The sequence below is a fragment of the Pelobates fuscus genome, chromosome 6, assembly GCF_036172605.1.
Source record: "Pelobates fuscus isolate aPelFus1 chromosome 6, aPelFus1.pri, whole genome shotgun sequence".
NCBI lineage: Eukaryota > Metazoa > Chordata > Amphibia > Anura > Pelobatidae > Pelobates > Pelobates fuscus.
Window position 1 is genome coordinate 90,615,065 of NC_086322.1, and position 23,538 is coordinate 90,638,602.

A 23,538-nucleotide genomic window follows, 5' to 3' on the forward strand; every position below is an offset into this window, starting at 1 on the left:
CCTGAGTTTAAATAGCCGGGTAACCCCTCCCACAACTACAGGCTACGCCTTCCAATATATATATATATATATACATACAGCAATAACCTCCTATGACAATTGAGAAGAAGTCCACATATGTTGAATCTCCTTAAATGGGATGATAGTGGGTTGGCAGCAATTTAGTAGACTTATAGAGAACGATATAGTAGGAGGTCACTTGGTGGCTGAACTGAGCAGCCTGGTAGATCCAAGTAGGGAAAAGTTGCTCAGGTCGTCCACTAGAGGCAGCAGAGACACTTGGACAAATTCAGGCCAGGTAGAATGAGATGATATTTGGCAATGGAGTTGAGAGGCAATTGTAACAAAGTATGTGAGTGAACAGAGTCTTTAGAGTGAGTGAATAGCAATAAGTAATGATGGAGTTTTATTGTAAGTGAGGACTTGGCTGGAGAGTACAAAAAACAATATAATAGCTGAGTGGATAATCCGAGTGAGTGATTGAGAATTGTACGCTGATAACAGGGATGGGGAACAGTTGTAACTTGAGATGTTTTTTTATTCCAAATGACTGTTTAGGAGATTATTAAAGAATACTTCTCACTGGTTATCTGGTTTCCACAGCTTTTCAGATCTTCATATTAAAAAAAAAAAATCAGTTTAATATCTCTATAGTGGTCTATTTAACTTCTTATAAGTAATTAAAGCCAGGTAACATGAGGGGAAAAAGTATTTGATTCCCTGCTGATTTTGAACGTTTGCCCACTGACAAAGAAATGATCAGTCTATAATTTTAATGGTAGGTGTATCTTAACAATGAGAGACAGAATAACAAAAAAAGAAATCCAGGAAAACGCATGTCAAAAAAGTTATAAACTGATTTGCATGACAATAAGTGAAATAAGTATTTGATCCCAAATCAATCAGCAAGATGTCTGGCCAGGTGTCGCTATGCAGGCAATGAGCTGAGATTAGGAGCAATCTCTTAAAGGGAGTGCTCCTAATCTCAGCTTGTTATCTGTATAAAAGACACCTGTCCACAGAAGCAATCAATCAATCAGATTCCAAACTCTCCACCATGGCCAAGACCAAAGAGCTGTCCAAGGATGTCAGGAACAAGATTGTAGACCTACACAAGGCTGGAATGGGCTACAAGACCATCGCCAAGCAGCTGGGTGAAAAGGTGACAACAGTTGGTGCGATTATTCGCAAATGGAAGAAACACAAAATAACTGTTAGCCTCCCTCGGTCTGGTGCTTCATGCAAGATCTCACCTCATGGAGTTTTATGATCATGAGAATGGTGAGGAATCAGCCCAGAACTACACGGGAGGATCTTGTTAATGATCTCAAGGCAGCTGGGACCACAGTCCCTAAGAATACAATTGGTAACACACTATGCTGTAAAGGACTGAAATCCTGCACCGCCCGCAAGGTCCCCCTGCTCAAGAAAGCACATGTACAGGACCGTCTGAAGTTTTCCAATGAACATATGAATGATTTACAGGAGAACTGGGTGAGAGTGTTGTGGTCAGATGAGACCAAAATTAAGCTTTTTGGCATCAACTCAACTTGCCGTGTTTGGAGGAGGAGGAATGCTGCCTAAGACCCCAAGAACATCATCCTTATGTTCAAACATGGAGGTGGAAACATTATGCTTTGGTGGTGTTTTTCTGCTAAGGGGACAGGACAACTGCACCGCATCAAAGGGACCATGGACGGGGCCATGTACCATCAAATCTTGGGTGATAACCTCCTTCCTTCAGCCAGGACATTGAAAATGGGTTGTGGATGAGTATTCCAGCATGACAATGACCGAAAACACACAACCAAGGCAACAAAGGAATGGCTCAAGAAGCACATTAAGGTCCTGAAGTGGCGTAGCCAGTCTCCAGACCTTAATCCCATAGAAAATCTGTGGAGGGAGCTGAAGGTTCGAGTTGGCAAACGGCAGCCTTTTTAACCTTAATGATTTGGAGAGGATCTGCAAAGAGAAGTGGGACAAAATCCCTCCTGAGATGTGTGCAAACCTGGTGGCCAACTACAAGAAACGTCTGACCTCTGTGATTGCCAACAAGGGTTTTTGCCACCAAGTACTTTTTCTGGATTTTTTTGTTTGTTATTCTGCCTCTCACTGTTAAAATACACCTACCATTAAAATTATAGACTGATCATTTCTTTGTCAGTGGGCAAATGTTCAAAATCACCAGGGATCAAATACTTTTTTCCCTCACTGTATTATAAGACACCTTAAAAAAAACTTTGGTTGTGTAACATTTGTCGCCAGCTCCATCATTTATCTTTACTGTAATGTCTATTGTGATAGATACATATAGACACATGTTTTAATTTTTCTAAATCTAGTTTTGTTTAATATCTGTCACATTGTATTCTATTTATTAAAGCAACATTTAGAACACATTTAGGGTGATTATCAGCTTTTTGTATCCCACAGTTTGAAAGGAACATTTCCAAATCGAACATCTGTGAGACATGTTTGAGCACAGAGCTCCTGTATCCTATATTTGCTCACTTTAATTGATATAGCAAAAATGGGGCTTATTCACTAATAAGTAAAATTGTGATAAGCTTTAAATGGAATTTGTTACATTTAGGCAAAAATAACACATTTTGGGACTGTAGTAGAGTTGGGAAATTTTAGTCAGCTATTTTGGGCTAAATATTGAAAAAGTGTTTTTTTTTTTTTTTCTTCAAGTTCCCATGGTTCACTGTATACTGAGTAAAACCACAGTGACCCTACATGATGGCTCACTCCATATTCCATGTGACTATGACAAACTCCAGAACTGACAATCATACAGGGCTAACAGCTTCCTGAGAAAACACTGGAATGGGATCACATTTTAACAATTTATGGAAAATATGAACAATTAAAACTAAATACATAATTATATGATCCAATTTTAAACCCCGAATGGTGCTTACAATTTTTTTTAAAAAGATAAGCAACCCAAGCATTTTAAATACAATACTTTTTTTTGCCAATAAATAAATAAATAGAATTGTTAAGGGCAAGCATTTCAAAGGAAGTGACTTTCTAAACGTCTTCAGACACAAATGTAATTACTGTAATATGGAAGTACTTAGACTGGCTGCATCTGGAAGGAAGAAGTCATGCCTCTAAGCACTTGAGATGACATACCCTCAATCTCCTACTCAGACACAACTGAAAACTAATCTTTTTCATTGTTTTGTGAGATGAAAGTCTTATCTAGCACTTGCTACTAGCTACATCAGAGATCAGACCCTGCGACAATGCTTCATCGCATATTTCTCTCTATACAAACTGTCAGATAGTTCTATGTATAAGTATAATCTCTATCTTTTGAGCCAGGTGTCCATTTTTTTGATATTTGGTTCTGCAGATATAATTAATTACAACATATCGACTGCAAGCCTGGTTGTGGATGTGAAAATCGCAGAGTTCTTGAGCATCAAGTTGCAAGATTTCACTGTCCAATTCTTTAGTTTCAGTTAATGCCCAGGCCTCTCTGAATTAAACCAGTAAAAAAATACAAATTCATAGCTTTGTCAAGCTCTCAAATGAATCAATGTTTTCAGGCGTTAGTAATAACATTTCCCAGGTAGTAAAATGCCTACCCACTTTATAGGTGTAAGCTTTGTGTGGCTGACTGGATTCACTTAGTCAATCATATTACTCTTCTGTTTTCACCCAATGGTTCTTCATCCCACTCCAGTTGGTACATTCACTTTTCACAGTTTTTGGCACACAACCATTTTTGTAATGGTGACGGAGGGATGAGGCATTTCCCAATACTGAAGCTCTTTTCGTGATGATAGAAGTACAATTTTCACAATGATTCTCCTAATTAATAGATGGCCCAGCAGGACCTGCCTTTTTATAATTTGTAAATCCTATATTTTTTTTAAAGCAATTCATGGTAATTTCATTGTTTAATGGGTCACTCCAGAGTCAGACCTCTAAAGCACTTTAGCTTGCTGAATGTGTGCAGAGTGTGTCCTATTATTTTCATACTTTTTTTTCAATAGAATTTACACTTTTATAAATTAGAATGGTTAACCCCCCAGGCTGTTGATCAGATAAGTGGTCCTTTTACTTCCTGGTTTGGTTAGCTCAGTTGAGATACACTAAAGAGGCAGTAATTGCTCAGAGCACCTGCCTTAGAAAAATTACTCATTGAGCTGCATTGGTAAGTCTGTGATTGGGCAGCTATAGAAAGTCTGGGTGGGGTTAAAATGTGAGGTCTTGTAAAGACTGCAGACAAGAGGTTTTTAGATATTCCCCCAATGAAAAAAAAATGCATTATTAAATGTGTGCAACTTTTGATTTGGGGTATATTTTTTTTATTGTATTTGGTCCCTTTAACATTAAATTATTTTGAAACTTAACTACAATTTAGTTGTTTTTATTTCATTTGTACCATAGAGAATTGCTCAGAATGTATAGCTAGGCATTAGAAAAACTATTTACTGATAAAAGGGTCAAATGGCCTAATGAACAGCTTTAAAGAAAGTGAAACCTTATGAGTAACATGACAAGGTCACCAAGGTCATGCCAACATGAGAAGGTCACCAAGGAAGAATCTTTCTGATTAGAATGGATGGGCCAGAAATCACATCTGCTCACAAACAATTGAGTAATGTTATAGGCAGCTGGATTACATTTCAAATTTGGTTGATAAACAGCAGTTTAGGCTTTGGGGATGCAAGTTGGATATATGATCACTGGAAATGACACTTAACATTGGCCTTACACGTTGGATTAGATACAAAGGTTTCCCGGAGTGTCAGATCACAAGTATGTGCTTCAATGCTAAATCAAAATGTATCATCTCCTCCCATTTTATATTAAAGGGGCTCTGTCATTACCTTCCAAAGTTTCCAGTAAGGAAACTATTATAACAATAAAGGGGGTGTTCGGAAAATACACAGAGTAAGACAAGCTAGTGGCAGCCCCCTCTCTGCAAGAAATACAATGAAAAGTATCAGTGTTCTATAGCATTTACATATTAATATTTTAATCCATCTAAATATACATCATTATATAAACTGTATTGAATTTGCATGCTAAGAAATCCCTATTTTTCAGATATAAATCAGTATTCCATGCATCGTGCTCCGATCTGGTAATAAAAACCCTTAATAACAGGAATCAGTCCAATACATAGGATACTCTATTCTAGCATTGCTGACGACCCCATGTATGCATCTTTGTGAACTGAGGTCTTTAATATACCATAACGCACTGGGGTTTTCCAATATTTACTCAAGTCGGGGGTTAAAGGTATCTTTGAATATCCATTGTATGAAGAATTACGTCAAATCATGTTCTCAATGCAAAAAGTATAAAAGCTAATAAAACCTTTCAAAGGTCATTCTAGACTAATATTTTGCTTATATAGAAAACTCCACCTTAAACAAAGAGAATGCACTGTAAACTGGTGATGTAAAATACAAGCCAGTTTGTGATAGAGATTTTCTTGGTGTAGCTGTTCACAGCCTTTTACCTTATGATGCTTTATTAGATACAGCTAACTGTGGTGGGCCAAGTTTTACTCTAGTAATAGGGTGACCCAAACATTTCTTGCAATTCACACAATAGCTCTAGATAGTTCAGACATAGACTATTTGAATTCACATTGCCTTCCAGCACCCATCAAAAAAGGAGTGTATTGGCTGATGTTCAAGTTTTCTTATCTGAACCTGTCTCCACGAGACATACTTTTGTGGTTGCTAGGACAACTGTATATTGGTGACAGAAAATTATTATCTGGCGTGGCCTGGCAGCGGAACGGAATGGCCGCATAAATCTCTAGCTCCTCCGACCAAGCCCAAAAACAGCTTACAATCCGCCGCCTCACCCCGTTATGGGAAAGCACTCTAAAGCAGGGAGTACCCCCAGACCCTCGGGGACTCGCCAAACACAGATGCATGCCTCTATGCGGCAGTTTCTGGCCGCGACACCGGACCCGATCTCCCGGGCGGCCTCGGAGGCCTACACGCAGTCTGAAGCCTCTACTCCCACCTCGCAATCTCCAGAGAGAGGAGACCACATGGCAGCCCCACCACCGGACTGGCTAAGCCTCCTGAAAGAGTTACCCACCCGGGCAGACCTGGCGACCGCCAACACGGCCCTTCAGGCATCCATCAGGGCAGACCTTCAATTAATGAGGGCAGACATACAAGGTATGGCGGACCGCATGGCCCAAATAGAGGCAGACCATGATAAATTGACAGAAGCGCAAACCTCCCAGACAAAGACCCAAGCTATCCAAATGACCCAAATGCAGGCCATGGCACGACATATAGAGGACCTGGACAATAGGGGCCGCAGAAATAACATACGGATAAGGGGCCTACAAGAAGGGGACGAGACCCCCGCGCAGTTAACGGGCCTGCTCACGACCATATTTAATGGCCTACTGGACCGCCCCGAAGGGACCCCCATAACATTTGTCAGGGCACACAGGGCGCTCAGACCCAGAGGCCCACCAGAGGCCCCGCCAAGGGATGTGATTTGCTGCCTGGAAGTCTATGCGCTGAAAGAAGAGATCCTGCACGAGGCCCGCAACAAAAGAGAAATCACACACAACGGACAACAGCTTCAACTGTTTCCAGACCTTTGCCCTGCCACCTTGGGATATCGCAGAGCTTTGAAACCACTGACCAGAGCTCTGGCCAACCAGAACGTTAGGTACAGATGGACATTCCCGACAGGCCTTATTGCCAGTACTACCGGCGGCCCTAGACAGATCCGTACTGCACAAGACCTGAAAGATCTCACAGACGAACTCCATTTGCCCCCGCTACAGATGAACTGGCCGGACCCACTCGACTACTATAACAGCCCTCCGCCACCACTACGGGGACAGCCACAATCACAGCGCCGGCAGAGGACCCGGACAGAAACTGCGAGACCGGCCGGAGCGATCCACTAGCCGCGTCAAGCGACCATGAAGACGAAGAGGGGCCGGCGGAACACGTAACTATAACCGCAACCAACTGGGCCCTAAGCCACACAAACACACAGACATTACATAGGGACACTGTTCTTTTTTTTTTTCTTTTCTTCTTTTCCTTCGGCCCTTGCTGTATTTCTGGGGTGGGGGGAGGGTGCAGGGGCCATGTAGGGGACTTGATCTATATCGGGGACACTTTTTGAAATGGGACTACCGGGGCCTGGACTGATCAATGGGGCATCTTGGCTGTTTGGGGAGGGGGATCTGGAGGGTGGGAGTAGAAGGGAGAGATGGTTCCCCCCCCCCCCCCGAATTAGTAAACCGGAGAGGTCACCTCCATAACCTGAGCTACTAGGCCCCGTATCCTTGCCCTTTCCCCCCCCCCCCCAGGGCCCCCACTACCCGGACTCATACCACGGTATACCGAGGGGATCCCCACCCGAGCCCCAAGACCAAAACCGCATGGTTACCAGACCCCTGGGCCAGAATGGAGACGGGCGATGAGGGGCAATCAAAATACACAGACTACCCAAAACCACTCTGGCCACGCAGACTAGGCCAGATACCCTAGTAGTAACGGGACACCCGAGGGAGGGGTCTCCCACACGATACTGACCGCTGAGGCTGGCAAGACAATCTCCTAGAGGGGCGAGGAAGGAGGACATAGGACAGGCAGAGATTTTCTAAATACAGTCCTCTGGAAGGACACACTCTAATACCACCTAGATTCCCGACCCCTAGACAGAGATCGACTTTTGGGGAAAAGGAAGAGACAGGTCACGCTCCCACCGGACGGGGGTGTACAGTTTACGGCAGGGGGACCCGACTGGACCGACTGGTACGGCCGAGTCGGCTCCCACCTAGCCCACACCTTTACCTTATTAGGTTGTATAGTTAGATAAACAGTTAATTGTTCACGGTTTTTTTTTGTTGCTTTTTTGAGTGCGCAGCTCTCGTCCCGGGGACCCGGGAGGGAGAGGGGCAGCTGCAGGCTAACGCTGGTAGCGTAACCCTTCCCGCCACCCACACCCTCTCAATACCAATCACACCTACCCACCCCTTCCCACGACCAGACAACCCGGAGACGACATGACCTCACACTCATACACCGCTCACAAGAGAGCGGAGATTAACCTCCTATCCATTAACGCAAAAGGCCTGAATGTACCGGAAAAGCGTTCCACAGCGCTCCGACACTTCCACAGTCAAAGGGCACATGTTGTCCTAATCCAGGAGACACATTTTAAGGAGGGTCAAGCCCCTAAACTCACAGACCATAGATATACTCAATGCTTCCTCAGTAACAACCCGGAAGGGAAAACTAAAGGCACGGCGATTCTGATACACAAATCCCTACATTTCGACCTCACCGACGTCCTCAGTGACACACAGGGGCGCTACGTTTGTGTCAAGGGAATGGTAGCAGACCGACCCTACACGTTCGCATGCCTCTACGCCCCCAACAGACGCCAACACCGTTTCTTAAGCTCCGTGACCAGAGCTATAACAAAATTCGCCACGGGTTGTCTGGTTATAGGGGGAGACTTGAACGTAGCCCTGAACCCACACCTAGACACGTCAACAGGCACTTCCTCAATACCCCGACACATACTGAAGGACATTGACAAAACCCTACACGTCCACCGACTAGTAGACTGCTGGAGAGCGACCCATCCAGGCGACCGTGACTACAGTTTCTACTCGACCCCTAATGGAACGTACTCAAGAATAGACTACTTTCTAATACCACACTACTATCTGACAGAAATCCGACGATCCGCAATAGGCACAGCTACCTGGTCGGATCATGCCCCAGTCCAACTGACACTGACATCCCCGCTATTCAGACCCACATGCAATAACTGGAGGCTAAACGACTACCTTCTAAACGACCCAGTAGCCCAGACTGAAACACTAAAACACGACTGACACAATACTTTGCGGAGAACGACACACCTGACACCACTCCTTTCTGCCTGTGGGAAGCCCACAAATGCGTGATAAGGGGACATTTTATAGCTAAAGGAGCAAAAACCGCCAGACTCACCACCCTACTAAATGACATACGCAAGCTAGAGGACACACACAAGCAGTCCCACCTCCCAACAGACGGGGCGCAACTGACAGCCCTACGCAGGGAACTTTCCTCCCTCCTCAACACCAACTACCATAGAGCATACATTCACTCCAAAGCGTTTTTCCATACTAACGCCAACAAATGCGGAGCCCTTCTTGCCCGCATGATTGCCAAAAAGAGAACGACAGCATACATCCCCAAAATCAGGAACAAACAGGGTCAACTCCAGAGCATGCCACGAGACATGGCCGACACCATACGGACATATTACGCAGACTTATACTCACTAGAATCACACCAGACGGAGAGGGAACTAGCAGAGAAGAAAGCCCGCATAACACACTACCTACAATCACGCATAGGCACTAGCCTAACACAAGAGGCAAGCACGGAACTAGACGAACCAATCACATTACAAGAACTAACAGGGGCCCTTAAACAAACCAAACAGGGCAAGAGCCCAGGTCCGGACGGACTCCCGATTAGGTACTATAAATCTTTCTCTGAACTCCTTCTCCCACGCCTCTTGGCAGCCCTCAACGCGATCCGCGACGGGACCCAAATTCCACCGCAGTCCCTGGCGGCGAACATCAGTTTAATCCCTAAGGAGGGGAAGGACCCTGAATCATGTGCCAGCTACCGGCCTATATCCCTGCTTAACTGCGATATTAAACTCTTCACCAAGATACTATCGCAGAGATTACAGGCCTACCTCCCGGACCTGATCCACGGTGATCAGGTGGGTTTCACCCCACATCGGGAAGCGAGGGACAATACGACTAGGACACTTGCCCTGATCCATGCCTCTACAATCAGTGACACGGGCCTTCTTCTGCTCTCAACAGATGCAAAGAAGGCCTTTGACAGAATATCATGGGACTTTATGTTCCAAGTGCTGGAGCGGCTGGGGATGGGCCCATTCATGATGTCCTGGATCAGAGCCATCTACTCCACACCAACGGCGCGCGTGTGCGTAAACGGAGCCTTCACCGACCCCTTCCCGATAACGAACGGGACTAGACAGGGCTGCCCCCTCTCACCCCTCCTGTTCATACTAGCCCTGGAACCATTCTTGACCTCAATCCGCAACAACCCTCTTATACCAGGACTAGTAATAGGGAGGAAGCGGCACTCAGTAGCAGCGTATGCTGATGACTTACTATTCTTTGTCACCAAACCAGAAACTACAATGCCAGCAATACTACAGGAATTCGACGCGTACCGGGTACTGTCGAATTTCAAGATAAATTTCTCTAAATCCACAATACTCAATATTTCAATCCCATCACGCACAGCCACAACCCTGAAGCGGGAACTCCCGTTCCAGTGGTCAGACACCTCCCTGCGATACTTAGGGACGAACATCACGAGAGACCTCACCCAGCTCTACACAGCCAATTTTCAACCGCTACTTGACATCTTCCGAAAAGACTTTCAGGACTGGGGGCAGGTGCGGCTCTCGTGGTTCGGGAGAATAGGGGTACTCAAGATGAACATCCTGCCACGGGTGTTGTACCTGTTCCAGGCGGTCCCATGCGTCATCCCGGAGGCCTTTTTTACTTCCCTCAGGTCCATGGCCCTTAGATTCGCTTGGCACAAACTAAAGGCACGGATAAAGCATGATACACTTACGCTACCGAAAGAGAAGGGTGGGCTAGCCTTCCCTGACTTTAAAAGATACTATTATGCCTCGCATATTCAACGAGTAGTAGAATGGACCAAAACAGGAGTGCCCAAACCCTGGAAAGACATAGAGACGGTGCAGATAGGCAAACCCATCTCGATCCTCCCCTGGCTAGACCACCCACAGGGCAGACGACTGGCGGCTCCACACCCCCTAATCAAAGCCACAATGCAGGTATGGCACAGGCTAGCCATACCACTGACACTCACCACCACACCATCCCCACTACTTCCACTGACCCACAATGAGAACTTCCCTCCGGGGAAGGAACCGAAGACGTTAACTAGACTCCTGAGACAAGAGACCCCGAGACTCCACCACGCGACCACCAGTGGACAACTTAAAACCCTCGAAGCAATGACAGGGAACATACACAACTCATTTATGCTACAGTTTAGGTACCGCCAACTACACATGTTCACGCAAACACTATTCCACACACATAACGCCACCAGACCATTGACGGAATTCGAAGGTATCTGCATGGACCCCGATCCCCTGGCGAAGGGCATTTCCATTCTCTATGGTATGCTTATGCAACTGAGGAGAAGACCACCCCCAAGTTTCATGGGAAAATGGGAAGCAGCACTTAACACCACCTTCACCACAGCCCAATGGGACAAGATGTGCACACTCACACTTCACTGCGCTCCATCAAGTGGGACACAGGAGACGGCTTATAAAACATTGAGCCTATGGTACCGCACCCCGCTCCAAACACACACATACGACCCCACAACAGACGACACATGCTGGAGGTGCACAAGTCACACAGGGACCTACCTCCACATCTGGTGGGAATGCCCAATTATCCAACCCTACTGGGAACACATACACAAAATCATTCAGAGATTCACAGACACCCCACCACCGAAGGACCCTGCAGCACTCCTCCTCCACCACACCAAAACCAAAGCATCCGTATATAAGAAATCCCTCACGGTTAGAATCCTCAATGTGGCTAAAAGTCTGATTCCAGTATTCTGGAAAAAACAACACGCTCCCCCGATGGCAACCTGGTTCCAACGCATGGAGGAACTCAGAACGCTCGAGGAGCTCACCCTACAGGCAGAGGGGAAATCACAGACATACCAGACGATCTGGACCCATTGGATTCTGACGACTGGAAAACCAGACTTCCAAGACTTGATACGCTAAACGTCACAAACACGGACGACACTATTGACACACACCCAGAGACACGACCCCCCCCCCCTCCTCCAACATACCTGACTCCCTGCTCCCCGCCCCCCCCCTCCCCCCTCCGGGAACCGGGGGACGAGGGCGCGTACACAGACTATGTAAGAGGAATATGTTAGATTGCATAGGTAGGCAGGAGTAAGCACGACAAACTAGGCACTTCAGACAGAGGATGACTACTGGGTGGGGAAAGGTGCTTCGTATCATATCAGTACAGGGGGAGGCAGATACACTGATGAGCTACACTGAGCCCACATCGCAGAGAGATAACGGAGAATGGGGACTGACTGAAGACGTGAGATAGGGACGACATCCCGAGATTCCCTTAGTCATCAGCCGATCCCGACAAACAGAATCTCCCCCCCTCCTCCCCCCCCTCTACCCCCTCTCCTCCACATCACGAAGAGAGGGGCACCCACCCGTGGACCGGGAGACCCCGGCTGTACATCCCTGAAATCCCCGAGTCAGCTAATAACATAATCACTGCAAACGTAAGGGGAAGCCGGAGATATGCCTTACCCTATGCCTACGCAAACTAAAGGGACCTGCGAGTCCACCAATGTTGAAATAAGTACAGTTGATAGGGGTAGTGTGTACCCTCAGTTTATATGTTGCATATTCTTTATTAGCTGGACCTGCGAGTCCAACAATGCTGAATCCTGACATGTCAGAAGGGGTCCACTATACCCCGGAATATATGCTATTGATACTCTGATACCGGGACCTGCGTGTCCACAATGTTATATTTGCTTCATGAAACTATATGCAATTCCAAATTCTAAATAAAAAGATATTTACAAAAAAAATAAAATTATTATCTGTCTTGATGGGTTTGCAATGCATTGCAGATAACCTGTTCTCGCAGTAGCAAGATTTCTCCTTGTGAACGTAAAATCTATCTTAAATAAAGAAAAATTGGAAAACAGATCATGGAGCTGGGTTCCGCTGGACAGTTTAGTGTGGCTTTCAAACTGGACAAAATGGAAGAAAGCATCAGGATGACCGAGTAACAGAAAAGGTGCAGTACAGTGACCCACTTTTTAAGTTTGTGCCCAAATAGAGGGAAAAGTGATGGGATAAAAATTTACCTGATCTTGCCCACAATATTCTTCATAGATTAAGAACACGGGTACTTCAGACCCGAAAGATGCTCAATAATAATTGTGGCCAGGGAGTAATCACAGTATCCCCTGCTCATCCTTACCTTGGTGCTCTTTCAAAATGAAAAACAAAGTGCAACAACTTACTTTTCAATTAGTATTATGTGGATAGTCAATACAGTATGTTACTACTGCAAGGGATTCTGGGTGGGCATATGCAAATTAGTTCAACAAGGAATCATATTTTTGCCTCATTATTCCATTTTAAACAGGGATTCCTTGGAGTTTGTATTTGCTGTATAGAACAGCTTTGAAACACAACTCAACTCAACAACACAACTCAATGAATATTTTTGTTCAGTATTTACAGATAAAAATGAAGGAAAGGGACCTCAGTTAAGTAAAAGGATAAATGAGTCATTTATTACACGTGAGTTTACAGAGGAAGAGGTTCTATTTCAACTGTTAAAAGTAAAGACAAATAAGTCAATGGGACCTGATGGAATACACCCAAAGCTATTAAAAGAGCTTAGTGGTGTACTAGCAAAACCATTAACAGATTTATTTAACCAATCATTGATAACAGGAGAAGTCCCAGAAGATTGGAAGTTGGCGAATGCTGTGCCCATTCACAGGTAAATAGGAAAGGTAATAGGGAGGAGTCAGGCAACTATAGGCCAGTAAGCCTTACTTCAGTAGTGGGGAAAGTAATGGAAACCATGTTAAAGGATAGGATTGTTGAACATCTAAAAACACATGGATTTCAAGATCAGAGACAACATAGGATTTCTTCAGGGGATCATGCCAAACTAATCTTATTGATTGTTTTGATTGGTTAACTAAAATTATAGATCAGGGTGGTGCAGTAGACATTGCTTACCTAGATTTCAGTAAGGCTTTTGACACTGTTGCACATAGAAGGCTTATCAATAAACTGCAATCTTTAAGTTTGGATTCCAATATTGTTGAATGGGTAAGGCAGTGGCTGAGTGACAGGCAACAGAGGGTTGTAGTCGATGGAGTATATTCGAAGCTTGGGCTTGTCACCAGTGGGGTACCTCAGGGATCTGTACTTGGACCCATTCTCTTTAATATTTGTATTAGTGATATTGTAGAAGGTCTTGATGGTAAGTATGTATTTTTGCTGATGATACTAAGATATGTAACAGGGTTGATGTTCCAGGAGGGATAAGCCAAATGGCTAATGATTTAGGTAAACTAGAAAAATGGTCAGAGTTGTGGCAACTGACATTTAATGTGGATAAGTGCAAGATAATGCATCTTGGATGTAAAAACCCAAGGGCAGAGTACAGAATATTTGATAGAGTCCTAACCTCAACATCTGAGGAAAGGGATTTAGAGGTGATTATTTCTGATGACTTAAAGGCAGGCAGACAATGTAATAGAGCAGCAGGAAATGCTAGCAGAATGCTTGGTTGTATAGGGAGAGGTATTAGCAGTAGAAAGAGGGAAGTGCTCATGCCTTTGTACAGAATACTGGTGAGACCTCACTTGGAGTATTGTACGCAGTACTGGAGACCGTATCTTCAGAAGGATATTCATACCTTAGAGAGAGTTCAGAGAAGGGCTACTAAACTGGTTCATGGATTACAGGATAAAACTTACCAGGAAAGGCCAAAGGATCTTAACATGTATAGCTTGGAGGAAAGACGAGACAGGGGGGATATGATAGAAACATTTAAATACATAAAATAATATCAGAAAGTATTACTTTACTGAGAGGGTAGTGGATTCATGGAATAGCCTTCCAGCTGAAGTGGTAGAGGTTAACACAGTAAAGGAGTTTAAGCATACGTGGGATAGGCATAAAGCTATCCCCACTATAAGATAAAGCTAGGGACTAATGAAAGTATTTAAAAAATTGGGCAGACTAGATGGGCCGAATGGTTCTTATCTGCCGTCACATTCTAAGTTTCTATGTTTCTAAGAGCAAAGCCAGTGAACCACTCATGGACAGCTGTTTTGTTGTTAATGCAACTCATCAGCATGAGGTTGGTTACTGACTTGCTACTGAGGCTTGGCATTACTTGCAAAGCACAAACCAAGCTCAATCAGTATTAAGAAGAGACAAAGCACATACAGTGATGTATTTTTCTAGAATTGTCATGTGATATTCTTGACTTCTCATGTTCTGCCAGTCGAAATAGCATATCAGAATACAACCACCAAAAAAGCCCCAGTATTTTCCATGAGATACCTCCCTGCTGGTGGTGGGTGTTTTTTTTTTTTTTTTTTTTTTACCTATTTGATTTTTCTGGTACACAAAGTTTGGTTTGGAAAGCTGTCTTTTTCTGGGCTTGTTATGATTTTATCTTTGAGATTGAATCTGCAAGCTAACATTTTATGTGGCAGCATGTTTCCTTGAACAGAACACAGGGAATCCAGTATGTCTATTCAATTGTCCCCAGCCAAAAATATTCTAATATATTTCCCACTAGAAAACAAATATAGCATTTTCTTAGTATGCTATAATGAAAGGAACACCAGTGCTGGCTGCGTGTAATTTACACTGTTGTACGTGTTCAGAGAGCATTGGGACCTCTGTCACTTTGTATCACCAAACAGAGAGATGGAGGACCCTTTGTTCCCCTAGCACTAGCCTATGCTTATCAAAATGAGAGGGATGTTTGAATGAGAGTCTATGGTAATTTATTATTGGATGACACAGGAGGATTCTGGATTCTCTAGAGTAGACAATAGGTATTACTATCATTCCAGATCATATGAGAGAGAGTAAAGTGCTCCTTCTATAGTATATGAAACTATCTACTGCAACACTGACCCTCCTGATTAGAAATGGGTCTAAAGAACCCACGCTAAGATGAATTATTTATTTTAAATTAAGGAGCCGTTTCAGGTCCGCTCTAGTAATAAGGTTGTCTTGATGTCCACTACTTTCTCCAGTTATGTGATTTATGTCCAGGTATATTATACTATAAGTATGAAAACAAGTGGTAGGGAATGTTTTTGAATGTGCCATAAAGTGTCTTTCTGGCCTGGGCTGAAGAACAAGTTGACACTGAATAACAAACACCGCAATAAATCTATTTCTATCAATAGTATTTCTTTCCTAGCGGAATGATATCATCTCCCTGTCACACTGCATCATAAAGGGGAACTCTCTTGCAAAGTGTGTATGCTCATATACATTTATTTTAAAAGACAATAAAGGTTTATTTGCTCCTCCAGGCTCTATTGATGATGTCACTAATGTCACTGATGTCACTAAAATAATGAATGAACAAAGGTCCCTGTTTGTTCTCTGATCAGTGCATGTCATACTGCTGCCAGTGTCCCATGCAGTTAGACAGATCAATTACTGTCATAGGATATTCTGGAAGTTCCACAGCTCACACTAGAAGGGTGCAATGGGTACCAAAATCCAAATATATGTTAAACTAAATGACTGGCCATTGCAATTGTACAAAGTGAGATATTTTAAAACAAGCAATAACACCTCTAATACATTAATCTAGAGTTTGAACAGTTTATGCACAGTTTCCATAAAAAATAGCTTTTGCTTGATGTTTTGACAACTTTGAAATAATGGGCATTTGGCTTAAACACACCTTAATTCGGACCATACTCAGTTAGTCAGCGGCAGCAGAGACAGAGCTGGTATGTCGGTGTTCCTTACATGTCCTATCTTAGAGTAGTGTTGGTTAACCCATATTTATGAACGAGAAATTAAAATATATAAGTATAACTTGTGTTTAGATTTGAAATTCTCAAAATTAATTTGATATTATTTCGCTCCAGTGTTTCAGATGTCACTCCTCATTTCGTGTTATTTTTCTGCTTATCTTTATTGGTTCCTTGATAAAAACCAGGGAAGGTAACAGAATATGTGATGTTTGAAACACCCCTCCCAAGAGTCTCTGTTGCTGGCAATGTGTAATTAAAGGAAATCTATACGGGAATTTCTATTCCCATAACACAGCCGTTCATTATTCTAGAAAAGAAAGCATGTTGTTTTACTGTAATATAAGGTATTGTGTAATAAACTTATGCAAGTGAAAGTTCTTATGAATGCTTCTTCCTATAACTACTCAACACATGCTCTTCCATGTGACTAGTTAGTAGTTTCGTGTCCTCCAAGTTGTGCTTTATATTGTGTCTTGTCCTTTTGGTACATTGATAAAACATGACATTAATTCTAGACATGTACATGGGAGGATTTTTCATTTATTTTTGGTTTGTTTCGAAACTTACCATTATTCGGTTTGTAGTTAAAATTTCATGGATGTGACTGTTTGTTTCTGCTGAAATCTGATTAAAGTTTTTGTCTCGTTACATGATAATGGAAAAAATACATTTGCAGTGGTTTTAAACTACTGATGAGATTAATTCTCTCAATTTTTTTTTCTCAGTCTTCTCTCTCTCTCCATCACTCTAACAACAGTTACTAGATCTCACAAAACACAATCTGAACTAGCGCAAGCAACACAATGATGCTAGTTCTGTCTCATGCTCAGTGTTCCAGCATCAGGAAATTTTGAAAAACTGACAGGCAGTCTTAGATTCTGTCTAACTTTGCAGGAAATTGACAAATGGTGGGTTGATAATACATTCCCTAGCACTGCATGATGTTTGGTCTGTGACTGAAGTCACAGGATTGGTCAGAAGACACGCACTGCTGCGCTGTCATTGGCTGCAGCTTCACGCTAGTGTGATAACGACTTAATGAATGGAACAGAACGAAAATTCGGAACGGAACAGTATGCTCATTACGTCTTTTGTTAAATATCGATTTTGTTCTAATTTTTGGACAAATTGGCCGAACACCTAAATTTTAAATCTTTTTAACGTTCATCCGAAAGCTATTGCACATGTATAATTTATTCTTTTTTTTTTAAACCTTCGACTCAGCTTGTCCTTCTGTACTTCACAGCCTCAGATTCAGTGGCGTACACACAACCCATGGGGCCCCGGTGCGAAAACTGATCTGTGGGCCCCCCCCCGCGCTTACTCTGCGCGGGCTGGGGCCGCAACACATGGCGGGCGGGCACCTGGTCACAGGGCTGCGACCCGTGCGACCGCGGTATGTACGCCAGTGCATGCATAAACACATACACTTAAAGGACCACTACAGACACCCAGATCAAATCAGCTCAATGAAGTGGTCTGGGTGCCAGGTCTCTCTAGTTTTAACCCTGCAGCTGAAAACATAGCAGTTTCAGAGAAACTGCTATGTTTCACTGAGGGTTAATCCATCTCTAGTGGCTGTCTCATTGACAGCCACTAGAGGATTTTCTGCGATTCTCACTGTGAAAATCACAGTGAGAAGACGCTGAACGTCCATAGGAAAGCATTGAGTAATGCTTTCCTATATGGGCGGTTTGAATGCGCGCGTGGCTCTTGCCACGCATGTGCATTCGGAGCTGAGAGGCGGATCGGGACGGAGAGATCCCCAGCGCCAAGGGAGCCCGGCGCTGGAGAAAGGTAAGTGCTTTAGACACACACACACACACTCTCATGAACAGACGCACACATTTACTGACAGACACACACTCAGTGACAGACGCACACAAACATACTCAGTAACAGACACACACACTAACACTAACACACTCTAAAACTAACACACTCACTAACACACTCACTAACACAATCACTCACACTAACCCACACTCACTAACACACACTCACTAACACACACTCACTAACTCACACTCACTCACTCACACTCACTCACTAACACACACACAAGCTAACACTAACACACTCACTAACACTAACACACTCACTAACACACTCACTAACACACTCACTAACACACTCACTAACACACTCACTCACACTAACACACTCACACTAACACACTCACACTAACACACTCACACTAACACACTCACACTAACACTAACACACTCACTAACACACTCTCTCACTAACACACTCTCACTAACACACACACACACTAACACAAACTAACACTAACACACTCACTAACACACTCACTAACACTAACACACTCACTAACACTAACACACTCACATTAACACACTCACTAACACACACACTCACTCACTCACTAACACTCACACACTCACTAACACACTCACATTAACACACTCACTAACACTAACACACTCACTAACACACTCACTAACACTAACACACTCACATTAACACACTCACTCACACTCTCACTAACACACTCACTAACACTAACACACTCACTAACACTAACACACTCACTAACACTAACACACTCACATTAACACTCACTAACACTCTCACTAACACACTCACTCACTACCACTCTCACTAACACACTCACTAACACTAACACACACTCACTAACACTAACACACTCACTAACACTAACACACTCACTAACACACACTCACACACACTCACTAAACACACACACAAACTAACACTAACACACACTAACACACTCACTAACACTAACACACTCACTAACACACACACTCACTAACACACACACAAACTAACACTAACACACACTAACACGCTCACTAACACTAACACACTCACTAACACACTCACTAACACACTCACTAACACACTCACTAACACACTCACACTAACACACTCACTCACACTAACACACTCACACTAACACACTCACACTAACACACTCACACTAACACACTCACACTAACACTAACACACTCACTAACACACTCTCTCACTAACACACTCTCACTAACACACACACACACACACTAACACAAACTAACACTAACACACTCACTAAAACACTCACTAACACTAACACACTCACTAACACTAACACACTCACATTAACACACTCACTAACACACACACTCACTCACTCACTAACACTCACACACTCACTAACACACTCACATTAACACACTCACTAACACTAACACACTCACTAACACACTCACAAACACTAACACACTCACATTAACACACTCACTCACACTCTCACTAACACACTCACTAACACTAACACACTCACTAACACTAACACACTCACTAACACTAACACACTCACATTAACACTCACTAACACTCTCACTAACACTCTCACTAACACACTCACTCACTACCACTCTCACTAACACACTCACTAACACTAACACACACTCACTAACACACTCACTAACACTAACACACTCACTAACACACACTCACACACACTCACTAAACACACACACAAACTAACACTAACACACACTAACACACTCACTAACACTAACACACTCACTAACACACACACTCACTAACACACACACAAACTAACACTAACACACACTAACACACTCACTAACACTAACACACTCACTAACACACTCACTAACACACTCACTAACACACTCACTAACACACTCACTCACACTAACACACTCACACTAACACACTCACACTAACACACTCACACTCACTAACACACTCTCTCACTAACACACTCTCACTAACACACACACACACCAACACAAACTAACACTAACACACTCACTAACACACTCACTAACACTAACACACTCACTAACACTAACACACTCACATTAACACACTCACTAACACACACACTCACTCACTCACTCACTCACTCACTAACACTCACACACTCACTAACACACTCACATTAACACACTCACTAACACTAACACACTCACTAACATTAACACACTCACTAACATTAACACACTCACTAACACTAACACACTCACTAACACTAACACACACTCACTAACACTAACACACTCACTAACACTAACACACTCACTAACACACACTCACACACACTCACTAAACACACACACAAACTAACACTAACACACACTAACACACTCACTAACACTAACACACTCACTAACACACACACTCACTAACACACACACAAACTAACACTAACACACACTAACACACTCACTAACACTAACACACTCACTAACACACTCACTAACACACTCACTAACACACTCACTAACACACTCACTCACACTAACACACTCACACTAACACACTCACACTAACACACTCACACTAACACACTCACACTCACTAACACACTCTCTCACTAACACACTCTCACTAACACACACACACACCAACACAAACTAACACTAACACACTCACTAACACACTCACTAACACTAACACACTCACTAACACTAACACACTCACATTAACACACTCACTAACACACACACTCACTCACTCACTCACTCACTAACACTCACACACTCACTAACACACTCACATTAACACACTCACTAACACTAACACACTCACTAACATTAACACACTCACTAACACTAACACACTCACTAACACTAACACACTCACTAACACTAACACACTCACATTAACACTCACTAACACTCTCACTAACACTCTCACTAACACACTCACTCACTACCACTCTCACTAACACACTCACTAACACTAACACACACTCACTAACACACTCACTAACACTAACACACTCACTAACACACACTCACACACACTCACTAAACACACACACACGTTTTCTCTGTTTTTTTTTAAATTTAATCCCCCCAGCCTCCTTACCTGTGTGAGAGCTGGGGGGATTCCCTGGGGTCCAGTGGTGTTGCTGGTCCTGCTGTTACCCGGCTGGCTGGCGCGAGGGAGCACTGTCCCCTGGGTGCTCCCTCTTCAGCTCCCTCGCGCGCCGCGTACTGATACCGGAGCCGGAAGATGACGTCATCTTCCGGCTCCGGTTTCAGTGCGGTGCGCGAGGGAGCTGAAGAGGGAGCACTCAGGGGACAGTACTCCCTCGCGCGCCCGCCACCCGGGTGACAGCAGGGCCAGCCTCGGGGGGCCCGGAGGTGGCCGGCTCCTGGGCCCCCCAGCAGAAGAGGCTGGCCCTGTGGGTACATACCGGGTCGCAGGGGCGGCCGGGCCCCCTGGTGGGCCGGGCTCCTGGTGGGCCGGGCCCGGTCGCAGCCGCGACCCCTGCGACCCTGGTATGTACGCCACTGCTCAGATTGTTCTTTGACAATCCTAGAAGGTTTCATGTGTGCCATTTTGCTTTTTTAAAGGCATCACATGTAAGTGGAGTCACAATTGGGCTTTTCTCTATATTTTTATTAGATATTCAGTGACTCAACGTGTTGGGTGTCAGGCCATAGTGACACATTATTACTTTAGGTTTTTTAGTAAGTTTATAGTTTATTAGCAAAATGAGTTGGGTCTATTAAAGCCTGACCAATCATGCAAGAAAATATACATTAACCAAACTAATTTACTTTATTTACCAAAATGTGACATCACAGTTTCTGTTTAGCTGTTTAACTTAATAAAATCTGCCCTCGAATGATGACTTAAGGTCTGGTACTACATAGCTTCGGAACCATGAAACTGACCAGAAAGCATGAGCAAATGAAAATATTTGTTTCAATTGTTGCATAGTTGTGATAGCTCTCAAATGCAAAGGAGTTATTTTGAACCAATTTTTTTTTTTTTTTTTTGCTATACACCCATCACCAGGCTTAGGACATCTATGGCTCTGCCATTCTTTCTACAGTCTCCATATGCAAATCTTCATTTTTACAACCTTTTGAGCTAAGTTGTAGGTGAGATAGGACTAGACAAAATTAATTTTATAACAACTTACTGTACTTCCGTTTTACACTATTAAATATGGAAAATAAACACATTGGACATTGGACATAATTATTTCTGATATATGAGATAATGCCTTGGTTTTAACCTACTATTGTCCACTTTTTAGGCACATTGAGAGCCATTAAAGGGAAACTGTCATGCCTTACCTGACCCGTTTTTAAATATCAAAACTGCTAGCACAATGTATAGATGAAATGTCAAGCTCTTATTAAATAGCATAAATTAAAAATACAAAATAGCATAACAGTTTCACTTTACTATTATGTAATTATGTTACATAATACTCATTTACAGTCCACACTTTTGAGAATCCACTAGCTTCTAGAATAAAGCCGCCTGCCTTCTAAATTTTTTTTAAAAATATATTTTGAGAAGGATGGCCCCTTTAATTACAAAAGTGCTCAAATTGCTAAATTTAGTGCAAACAAAATTTTCTTTAGTGCTAATTATTTCTATAGTGCTCAACGCCATAAAGAAATTCCACAATCAATATTAAAGTAAATCAAGGTGCAAATACAGATCACACAATCAGCTTTGGTGAAAAAAGTATGCAAAACACTGCTATAAATTTTCATTCACAGATAAGTGCCAGTGACTTACAGATGGTACCGTTAAATTGCGGTTGCTTAATACTATTAATACATTCAATAATACTTAACAAAAGTGAACATTTGCAAGTCAACTGCAACTTCAAACACAAAAATGAGCATAAAATAGTGTATAATTGTATGATACACTTCCCAATAATTAATAACAAAGCCCATTTAGATGTCTACTCACAGAAAAAGAGCCTTCAATTTGGCTCTATTCTTTTTCCTTGGGGTCTCTTAAACCTTTCCTTTTGTATCGATATTGTAGCATTCCTCAAAGATAAACAAAGAGGATATATAGTGTAGTGTATTATAAGCCACAAAAAATG